Source organism: Coenobita brevimanus, chromosome 73 (assembly GCF_032717465.1).
Source record: "Coenobita brevimanus isolate Jiangsu-jjx chromosome 73, ASM3271746v2, whole genome shotgun sequence".
NCBI classification, from domain to species: domain Eukaryota; kingdom Metazoa; phylum Arthropoda; class Malacostraca; order Decapoda; family Coenobitidae; genus Coenobita; species Coenobita brevimanus.
Window position 1 is genome coordinate 19600966 of NC_137026.1, and position 12342 is coordinate 19613307.

The window sequence follows — 12342 nt, forward strand, 5'->3', positions numbered from 1 at the left end:
CTTTATTCTCCTCCACCCTTTTACTTGACACATTCGTCGTCGTATAACATAACATCAGTCTCACTTTCACAAGGTATCTTTGGCACGCCCTCTGTATTCTGTGAATATATCCAATCAATTTCATTGGTTCAGTTTTTATTCCATTACCACTAACAAATTTCACTTTTTTTTTTCTGCAGTATATAAGTCTGCTGTGTATAAGAATAACGTCACACGTCATGTACTGACAAAGGCACATACGTGTTTCGTGCGTTACTGAATTCCTTTGCAAGAATTGGCGTTTTGTGAAACAGAACCAGATCATTATCATCATAGTCGTTGTCTTAGTTGTCTTCATTATTATTATCATTATTATTATTATGATTATTATTATTATTGTATTATTAATCTTCACCATGATTTTGACGGAGCTTATTGTTTTGGCATTATTATTTTTCTTTGCACATTTTTTCTTGAAATTTTACAGGAAGGTACCCTAGGGTAACCCAAGTACTTGTGCCAAATATAAATGACATTGACCTATTTTGGGTCATATTAACTGTGAAAATGTTGCATATTTGAAATTGGAATCTCGGAAACTAATTGGAATATAACTTTTTGGCTGAAAATCCTGTGGTAAATAAGTTTGATGAGAATCTCGCAGAACATTTTGCCATTTAGCCTACTGGAAAGTACCAAATTCAAATCTTCTCTGTTTTCTTTGTAACACGTTATACAGATAACCACAACAGCTGTAAACCTGTAACTTTACAGAAATTTAGCTGTGGTCCCTCTTAGTATCGGAAAGGAATTTGGTTACAGTTAAACATACATTTAGCCAGTTATTAAGACATGTAAAATGTACCCATGAAGAAGCTTCCTTATTGTGGCAACACAATAAGTAAATGGGTAACTACCGGTAGTTATAATAATAATAATAATAATTGTAATGCTAGGTGAAATTAGGCTCGACTTCTCATTCCTATTTCACCTAACGTGGAGCGGGGTCCTCTTTCGAGACCGGAGCTAGTGCAATAAAGAGAGGCAGGACACAAAAACTCTAGGCAACAACCTTTACACGTATATTACCACAGTCAGACACAGGACAAATCAGCAGATATTACAGCACAATATATAGCAATATAAAACCTTATCTAGGATATGTGTATCTCGCAGGATACTTGCTTCTCTGATACTAATGACAACACAACAATCCTAGTGTATCAGGAGTGCAGTAAATATAGGCGCGCGCGCGGGGGCGCGGGGGGGGGGGGAAATTGAGACTCACTAGGAGGAGATAGGGGAGGTGCGGGGAGTGACTTGGGATGGCTAGGAGAAAGTTATGGTAATACTGGAAGGCGGCAGATATTAGCCGTGAAATTTATATGGTTTCCACTAGCCAAAATACTTTGGTAAATGAATCTTATCCTTGATTTACACTTACTTGAGATTTGGGAGTGAGAGCGAGTGGTAAACAAGATTTTATGGGTAGCGTGGGGGAAGGAGAGAATACTAGTAATACTTCCTTTCACAATACTCCTTCACAGTAATGGGGGTATGTCTTTACAGGCACAGGCTTATTAATTATATGACAGAGATGTCACTCACACGTATAGGCAAACAGATCTCGTTCCACAGCGTGGGGGAAAGATAGAATACTATTAATACTTCCTTTCACAATATTCCTTCACAGTAATGGGGGTATGTCTTTACAGGCACAGGCTTATTAATTATATGACAGAGATGTCACTCACACGTATAGGCAAACAGATCTCGTTCCACAGCGTGGGGGAAAGATAGAATACTATTAATACTTCCTTTCACAATATTCCTTCACAGTAATGGGGGTATGTCTTTATAGGCATAGGCTTATTAATTATATAACAGGGATGTCACTCGCATGTATAGTCAGTCAGATCTTGGTCCACATTCTCGTCCCTTAACTTCTCACTGTGATCTGATTTACCCCGATATTCACTATATGAAATCACTCCACAATACTTACACTAGGGGAGAATCACACTTAACCTAAATCACTCATGTTACAATATCACACGTATTCATCAGGGGGATAGGCAGGAACATGTCATCGGTGATCCTGCTGGGCTAGGGGCACCGTCAATGCGGGGCGTGCCGAGAGGGCACGGGACGGCTCGCAAGGGCGTCCTCTCGTGTCCTGGACTTCCTGTGGCTTCCGGACTTGGCTCCGGCGTGTGGCCCTCGGGACTGGGGCTGAATAGTTCCAGGAACCTCTGTGACAGGTCCCGGCGTCGTGGGGGCGTGGAGAGATCGCGCCCGGGTGTCCTGGGGAGAACCCAGAGAGACTGTGGGCTGTGGTCTCCAGCGTCTAGGGGCGCCGACAGGGGAGGACTGCGGCAGCGACTTCCACTGGGGTCCGTCAGGTGCGTCTGCTCTAGAGCCAGGCGTAGAGAACAGAGATCAGGGGAGGCTAGGAGGCATGTCTGGGTCACTCTGGGACAGGAAGCCTGGGCTTCAGTCTCCTGCCGTGGGGACGTCCCTCTACTCTGCACGCCCTCAGAGCCACCATAGATCGTCTCATGAGGGAGGGAGCGACAATAGGTCGTCTCTACCACGACACTCTCGGAGCTACCACAGATTGTCTCACGAGGACGGGAGCGACCATAGATCGTCTCTACCGGAGCACCTTGGGAGCAACCATAGATCGTCTCTACTGGAACACCTTGGGAGCGACCATAGATCGTCTCTACCTGAACACTTTGGGAGCGACCATTGGTCGTCTCTACCGGAGCACCTTGGGAGCGACCATAGATCGTTTCTACCGGAACACCTTGGGAGCGACCATAGATTGTCTCTACTGGAACACCTTGGGAGCGACCATAGTTCTTCTCTACTGGAACACCTTGGGAGCAACCATAGATCGTCTCTACCTGAACACCTTGGGAGCGACCATAGATCAACTCTACCGAAACACTTTGGGAGCGACCATAGATCGTCTCTGCCAGAGGGGCACCATCTGGAGTTTGATTTCTAACTCCACCCCTAGCTAGCTCAGCAATTCCACTACGCGAAGGTAGTGTCCTTCTCCTACGGTGGTGGCGGCGTGGTGGCTGCATGTCACAGGGGCGCATGGCCCGGGCTGACATGCGTCGCTGTTGCCCGGAGTGGTGGTGGGTGGTGGCGGCTACCCCGTGGAGTCCGTGTGGGGGTGTCGGCATATTTGCGGGCATGCTACGCTGTTCTTGGCTTGCCCTGTCGTCGGGGATACTATGGTATTCTTCGGGGGCACTGTTCAAGCCACGCATTTTAATAATAATGATAATAATAATAATAATAATAATAATAATAATTTTTATTACTGTTACTATTCGCGAAATGTCCGCCTTATGCTTGTTTAGTCCGTCACTCATGGTTAATAAAGTGGATATGTGTAAATAAACCATGATATTGTTAGACACAAAGCAGATGGACTTGGTTCCGTTGGCTCCATTGCTGAAAATGAACTAGTGACGGGTAGCTTTGATAAACGAGAGAAACAGTAGTAATATCTTGAAAGTACATTATTTTTTCGGAACTTTCAAACCAAAAACGTTTATGCATAATGTGGTGCCCTAGGGACTGTTCCTTTAGAGTTTCATCAAAATCTATCCACGCATCTAGGAAGAGTGTTTGGACAATGATACTGACAGACAACGGTCCATTATTATTATTATTATTATTATTAAGTTTCGCCATGTATATGGCGAAGCTTTTTGTTTTGGGATTATTATTAATTTTCTTTGCACTTTTCTTTTTCTTAGACCTTGATCACATTATACAGGAAGGTATCCTAGGGTAACCCAAGTATTTATGCTAAATACAAATTACCTTAAACTGTTTTTGAAGGTCGTATATTCATTTTTGGTGCAAAAATTGCATATTTGAACTTGAAATATCTCATAAATTAATTGAGATGCAGCTATTTGGTCGAAAATACTATGATAAAATATGTTGCTGAGAATTTTGGCTGAATATTTTGCCACCTAGCCTAGTGAAAAATACCAAATTCAAATATCCTCAGTGTTTTCTTTGTAACACGTTTTAGAGAAAACCACAAAAGCTGTAAAGCTATAACTTTGCATAAATATAGCTGTGGTCCCTCTCTTATCTGAAACGAATATGGTTACGGTTAGGCTTACAGTTAGCCAGTTATTGTGACAAATGTGTACCCATGCTTTCTTCAGATTTTGTAAATATCACACAAGAAGCTACCTTAGGTTAATCAAAGTACACGTTCCACATATGAATGATCTTGAGCTACTTTTAAAGGTCACAGACTTGTTTATATAAAAATTTCATACCTTACAGTTATACCACAAATAGTTATGGTGAAGCTTCCTTATTGTGGCTACACAGTAAATAAATAGGCAAAAGGTTATTATTATTATTATTATTATTATTATTATTAGTAGTAGTAGTAGTAGTAGTGGTAGTAGTATTGCTGGTGGTGGTGGTGATGGTGGTGGTGGTAGTTGAGGGTGCCCATTATCCATTCACTGTGTAGAGATGCGTGATGGTCTCTACAGTGAGTGACAAACCAAATGGTTTCCTGTACCCTGGAAACCATTTGCTATGCTGGGTGGTAACCATATAACTTTTTTTTTTTTTTTTTTGGTCGGGTTAAGTGTCCCCCAGATTCCCTTATCTAAAATCACATAATCATGGCGGACGTTTCGGAGAGCCCAGGGACCCTGCCAAATGGCAGATTCACATGGTCATGTGGAATGTGAGAGGTGTGAATGATGTGAACAAGAGGGTGGAAAGGGTGAATGTGTTCAAGAGTGCGAGATATGCCGTGATGGCACTGTATGAAACGAAGGTGAAAGGGTGTGAAGTGGAGGAATGGGAGGGTGTGAAATGTGTAAGATTGGTCATGAATGGTCGAGGAAAACGCAAGGAAGGAGTTGCTTTGTTGATGAATGAGGTGTGGCAGAGTGGAATGAGAGACTACACATGTGTCAAGTTGAGGTGTATGTATGTCAAGTTCAAGTCTGAGAAGGTGAAAGTGGTAGTGATTGTAGCATATGCACCGTGAGAGGACAGGAGTGAGAGAGAGAAAGACAGGTTTTGGGATGAGCTGGATGAAGCAGTGGGAGAAATTCCCGGGAGCTAAAAAGTGATCATAATGGGTGATATGAATGGAAGAGTAGGCACTGGTCCTGAGGATGACATAATGGGTTGTAATGGAGTACCAGGAGAAAATGATAATGGGAAGCGACTGAAGGATATATGACAGGAGAGGAGGTTGTGCATTTGTAACACGTACTTCAGACACAAAGGTGCACATAAACATACATGGTATAGAGGGAATGGGATCGTGTAGAAAGGAGCCTGATTGATTACGTGCTCGTAGAGAGGTCGATGCTGGGAATGGTTGCTGATACGAGGGCCGTGAGATCTGTCAGATCATATGATTGTGGTATACAAGATCAAGCTGAGAGGAGTGAGGTGGACCAGGAGAGAGAGGAGTAGTAAGGGAGAAAGACTGAAAGTCGAGAAGCAGAGGATCAGTGAACTGGCAGATGAATACAGGACCAAAATAGGGAAGGAGTTAGAATCAGTTACGGTAGGAATATTAAAGCGGTGTATGGTGTGGCAAGAGTAACAACAAAGAACGGTACGACATAGTTGGATGAAAAGGTTAAGAGAGCAATGGAGGAAGAGAAGAAGTGGATAGAGTGGTTACTGGACAGGGATTCAGTTGAAATAAGAACTGAATATGTCGAGGGGAAGAAGCATGCAGAGACACTAGTGAAGAGTGAAGAGGAGGTAAATGGTGATCCTGGAAGAAAAATGAATGGAAATTACTCTGAAAATAGGAAGTTACTCTGGAAAGAGGTGCAGAAATGTAGAATTGACTGTAGAAAGAAATGCGAAAGTGTGGCGGATGTAAATGGTAGATAAATATTAACCCATGGGGATGAAGCAAGGACCAGATGGAAAGAAAATTATGATAGCCTGATGACTGGGAATAGATTGAGCAGAGCGGCTGTAATCATGATTGGTTTTGGGGGTGTGCAAAGAAGGAATGCAGTGCCAGGAGACGTGACACTCGTACAGGTGAAGAGCGCTGTGAAGCTGCTGAAAAACGGGAAAGCAGCTGGAGTTGATGAGGTGTATGCAAAGATGCTTATGTGTAGTGGAAAGAGGAATGAAGTGCTTGTTGGAGATAGGTAAGAAGGCATGGATGAGTGAAACTGTGCCAGCAGAGTGGAAAAAGGCTGTGATTGTACCCTGGTACAAAAATACAAGTGAGCAAAGTGAGTGCAAGAATTATCGTGGCATAAGTTTAATGAATGTTGTAGGGAAGGTGCAGTATATGGAAGAATTATTATAAAGTAAGAGAGATATCAGAAGTCCTAGTGAGTGAAGAACAGAGTGGCTTTAGGGGTGGCCGAGGATGTGTGGATCAAATATTTGCATTGAGACATAGTGGAGAAGGCTTGTGAGAAGTACTATAAGGTGTTTATGGCATTTATGAATCTGGAAAAAAACAAAAAACACAGTAGACAGAGATTGTGGAAGGTTTTGCGCATGTACGGTGTAGATATTAACCTGTTAGGTGCTTCAAGAGTTTTTATGATGGTAGTGAGGCATGTGTAAGGAAGGGTAAATGGGCATCTAAGTGAATGGTTCACGATCGGTGTGGGCTTGCGACAAGGTTGTGTGATGTCATATATATATATATATATATATATATATATATATAACTAGGCTGCTTCCCCCAAGGAAAGGGAGTTAGCCGAGACAGGACGACACACTCCCCATTTACTCATCCATTCAAACACATTCATTCGCATCTTAGCCCCAAAGGGGAGAAGGGACAGATCCTCACCGCATCACACCGCACAAGGGCTAACTGCGCAGTGCAATCAGTAACATCCGCAGCAGGGCCCGACAGCAGAGCTGGTTTACCCCTGCCACATCATAATAGACCCATCCCCTTACCCGCACCTGACCTGACTAGCTGATTAGACCACATGCGGGAGAATATCCCCTCAGGGTTGCGACATCATTTATTCATTCACAATTTCTCTCCATTTATTTCTGTCATGCACAGCCACTCTTCCTTGCTCAACAGACATCCCTCTCGCATCCAGCGCTCTCTTCACACTGTCCATCCATCCTATTCGTGGTCTCTCTCTCAGCCTTACACCTCTCACATCAGATCTAGTTATCTTTTTCACCAATCGGTCATCATCCATTCAATCCATATGCCCAAACCATCGCAACACCCTCTGCTCAACTCTACCAGCCATCTCCTGAACAAGTCCAGTTCTCCTTCGCACTTCATTTCTCACTCGATCCATACACATCACTCCACACATACTCCTCAGACACCTCATCTCCATTACATTCAAACTTTTCTTCTCTGCTACACCCATATTCCATGTTTCAGCCCCATATAATGCAGTCAGTACCACAACACCCTCATACAGCCTTCTCTTTACATCCATTCTAAGCAAACGACATCTAAACACTTTTTTCATTCCTCCCAGCACCTTACCTACTTCATTCATTCTAAACTTCACTTCTGCAACACGTGACCCTAAATAGTTAAAACTCTCTACCTCCTCAAGCAACTCACCATTCAAAACTATATTCATCCCCCTACCATCTACCAACTTCGCACACTTCATCACTTTACTCTTATTCTCATTTACTTTCAATTTCCTTCTTTCACACACCCTTCCAAATGCCTCTACCAACTGTCTCAATCTCTCTTCTGAATCAGCCACCAGTGCAGTATCATCTGCAAACAGCAACTGCTTCAGATTCCACTCTATACCATCAACATTCACCAGACTCAGACCTCCACCTAACACTCTTGCATTTACCTCCCTTACAACACCATCCATATAAATATTAAACAACCAAGGCGACATCACACATCCCTGTCGCAGCCCCACTCTCATGGGAAACCAATCACTCACAGCATTTCCCACTCTTACAAACGCTCTACTATTTACATAAAAACTTTTCACCCCTTTTAGTAACCTACCATCAAGTCCATACAATCTTAAAACAGTCCACAAAGCCTCCCTATCAATTCTATCATATGCTTTCTCTAAATCCATGAATGCCCAAAACACATCTCTGCCTTTCGCTAAATACTTTTCACACACTTGTCTCACAGTGAACACCTGATCCACGCATCCCCCTCCCCCATCTCCTAAAGCCACACTGCTCATCACCAATCACTCCCTCTGTATCCTCTCTAACTCTCATATTTAACACTCTACCATACACCTTACCTACAACACTCAACAGACTTATACCCCTAAAGCTAGCACATTCATACTTATCACCCATGCCTTTATACAACGGGACCACACAAGCACTTGCCCAGTCAACTGGCACCATACCTTTCACAAAGCACACATTCAACTATCTTACTAACCAGTCAACAATAGTCACTCCACCACCCTTCAGGCATTCCACAGCACACCCATCCATACCTGCAGCTTTCCCTGTTTTCATCTCCTTACTGCCTTCTCCACTTCCTCCTTCGTGATTAAAGAATCATTCAACTCTCCCATCACGTTTATTCCTTCCACCAGCCACAATCTCAGGCACCCTTTCCTCCTCTACATTTAACAATCACTCAAAATACTCTGCCCATCTCTTCCTTACTCCATCCATCTCAATTAACATCCTTCCATCCTCTGCTTTTACTCGCTCTTCCTTCCCAGACTCTCCCTTTTGCACGCTTTTCACCTCCTTCCAGAACATTTTCTTATTCTGTTGAAAATTCTCAGTCAGTTGCCTACCCCACCTTTCATCTGCTGCCACTTCAGCATCACCCACAGCCCTTCTCGCCCTATTTCTCTTTTCCTTATACCTCTCATATGACACCTCATCCTTCCTCTGCAGCCACACTTCATATGCACGTCTCTTTTCAGCCACAGCCATACTTCCTCACACCACCATTCACTTCCTTTTCTTACACCACCACCCACACGTTTCACACCACACACATCTTCTGCATGCCCCACCACAGCACTCTTAAACAACTGCCATTCCTCCACCACTCTGCCATTTCCCTGATCTTTCACTGCGTTCCACTCATCTTTCAATTTCTCCTGATACTCTATCATTTTCTCTCTTTTATCCAACTCACTCACTTTCAAAACCTCCCTGCCACACCTAACCCTCCTAGCTCTCACCCATCTCTTACCTACTCTTAACTTTCCCTCCACCAGGTAGTGGTCAAACATACCTCCACCCTCCCCTCTCAAAACTCTCACATCCAACAATCTTCCTATTACATTCCTAGACACAACCACATACCGGGTAGTCCATCAATGCTTTATTCACAACCATTCCACGCTCCTCTCTCACCCATGTATAATTATAAATATCTTTCTTCTCAAACAGCGTATTTCTAATCACCATCTCTCGCTCAACACACATCCCTACCATTCGTTCCCCATTTTCATTTCTTCCAGGCACACCATGCATACCAACTACACCTTCAACTGTTGCATTTCCCACTCTAGCATTCAGATCTCCCATCATTACCACATTCACATTCGCTCCAAAACTCTGCAGACACTCATCAACATCATTCCAGAAAGACTCCGTCTCTTCTTCATCCTTTTCACTACCAGGCCCATATGCACTCACAAACACCCACAACTCACGTTCAAGTTTCGCTTTCACCCATATCAGTCTCAATGACATTTCCTTCCATTCAGTCACACACTGCTGTACTTCCGGACTCACTAACAAGGCCACACATTCTCTTACCCTTCCTCAATCAACACCTAACAATCTTCCATTCACATTTCCAAACATAGACTCACCCTTCCCTTTCATCTTCGTTTCACTCAAAGCTAACACATCCAACTTTCTTCTCACAAACATTCTCCCAATCTCCTCCCTTTTAACCTCAAACGTACTACATCCACGCCCATTCATAGACCCAATCTTCAGGGTATGGGGATAACTCAGTCCCCCTTCCCTTTCTCTGGCCTGTCTCTTTTTAGGAACTAAAAAGCAGAGGAGGGGGTCCCTAGTCCCCTCACCCCGCCCCTTGTAGTCGCCTTTTACGACACGCAGGGAATACGGTGGCAGTATTCTTCCTAACACAACCTGGCCTCAGAGTAGTAGTACCACCCCATAGTGCGGCCAGATTGTGTCCCCCTCGCCACAGGGGGGGCGCAGTGAGTATATATATATATATATATATATATATATATATATATATATATATATATATATATATATATATATATATGGTTGGGGTGATGAGAGAAGAAAAAACACAAGTAATGGGAAAAGGTTGGCGTAGGTAATGAATGGTGATGGATGGAATATCTCAAATTTGTATGCTGATGATGCAGCGCTAATTGCAAATGCCAGGCAAGAACTTGGTAGACTAATGCATAGTTTTACTGATGTCTGTGAGCGTCGTTCCTTGAGAATGTATGTAGAAAAGAGTAAAGTGATGTTAATCGAGAGAGAAGGTGACTCCCAGTGTGATGTTACAGTGAATGGAGAGTGACTGGAACTGGTGAAAGATTCAAATACCTGGGTACAGTGATAGAAAAGCCAGGAAAACGAGCAAAAGAAGTGGACAGTAGAGTGACAGTAGAGTGATGTAAAGTAGCTGGTGCAATGAAGGCCTTGATATGAAACAGAGGATTGAGTGTTGCAGCTGTGCGAGGCTTACATGAAGGAGTGTTAGTGCCAACTTTAGCGTATGGTTGTGAGAATATGGTGTGGCATGAAAATGAAAAGTCATGAGTGAGAACAGCGGAGATGGGACTGCTGAAGAATGTATGTGGAGTACAGAGAGTGGAGAGGATACGAAATAATGTCATTCGTGAAGGATGCGGAGTGAGGAAGTCTGTGGACACCAGAATCGAAGAGAGTGTACTGAGATCGTATGGCTAAGTGGAGAGAATGGATAACAGTTGTGGTGAAAAAGGTATACCTGAGCGAATTTGAAGGAGGGAGGAGGCGAGGTAGCCCAGGGAGAAGATGGAAGGATAGGGTGGATGAGTGCGTGACAAGTGAAGTATGGAAGTCGGTGAGGCTAGGGGACTGACAAGAGATCGTGCTGGCTGGAAGGATGTTGTGAGACGAAGTGCATGATCAGGGATTTGGCACCCAACATGACAACGTTCGGACTGACTCTATCGGATACGTTTATGTGAAGCTACAGAATGTGATGAAATTTTTTGCATATCAGATAGAGCCAGGATTCCGGGGGCTTGAATGGTGGATGATTGGCATCGTGGCCCATTGGACTGGGCAAACATGGGCTGTCTGGACGTTGCCACTCCTCATCCTGCTCTAGGGTGAGAAAGGAGGTCCGAATGATGATGATGATGATGATGATTACCTATATTTAAAATTGCGATGTTTCAAAGGCTATTAGGCCTAGAGCAGTGGTTCTTAAACTTTCTCGTGCAGCGGACCCCTTTTATTAAAACTAATCATGTGGCTGACCCTTAATTATGAGTAGATTTCCTTGCTACCCTACCTCTTGAGTTTAAAGGTGTTTGTAACAATAACATACTAAAATTGTTACTGAATTATTTACTAATGGCTGAACTTGAACATAACTGTTCAAATTTTACTTCACATAACTGTTATAACATTATTCATTTTACATATGTTTTATCTGATACTCAAATTAGCCTGCAGACCCCTTGGAATGTTCCACACTTTAAGAAACACTGGCCTAGAGCCTTCAAGCTTGGTCAACTTATCGGACAACTACCTGCTACTTTTGGACAAATATGGAAGCAATTTGTCAACCAGACCTCCGGGTACTATCCGGAGGACAGAAAAGTGAGTCAGCCTACAGGCGGACAGAGGCCGGAAGGGAGTATGACTTCAATCAGTTGACTGTGCTTTGAGATCGCCTGGGGTAAAAAATCGAGACTTTTCCAGATATTCTAGATATCACCTAATGTTCCTTGAAAGTTTAAAGCTTGGAGCACCAATCTTGGTGAACTTGTACGTTGTGATGACCTAAGGTGACATGCACAGTGTTGATGACCTTGGCCTTGCCTGGAGTAAAAAATGGGGACTTTTCTGGATATTTTGAATGTCCACATGTTTTTCATGAAAGATTACAGCTAGAGCTGCTAAACTTGGTGTACTTATAGACTGTGATGACCTAAGATGACGTGCAAGATCAGTGACCTTGATCTCAAAGTTCCTTTATAGCTCAGCTTTTCGTAGGCAATGGCTGTGGGGAGTTTTTCTTTATCAAAATTGTCCTTGGACAATTTTATGGTGTTCTAATTATCATATTTACTGTTATTATTATTATTATTATTATTATTATTATTATTATTGTTGTTGTTTTGTTGTTTTTGTTATTATTAT

The 12342-nt window shown here is 43.1% G+C and overlaps 1 protein-coding gene across 1 annotated transcript in view; it reads left to right on the forward strand.

Annotated features, from left to right (window-relative positions):
* LOC145407498 (cytochrome P450 CYP12A2-like) overlaps positions 1–12342 on the forward strand; it is a 164925-nt gene that overhangs the window by 102825 nt on the left and 49758 nt on the right. The window lies entirely within an intron of this gene.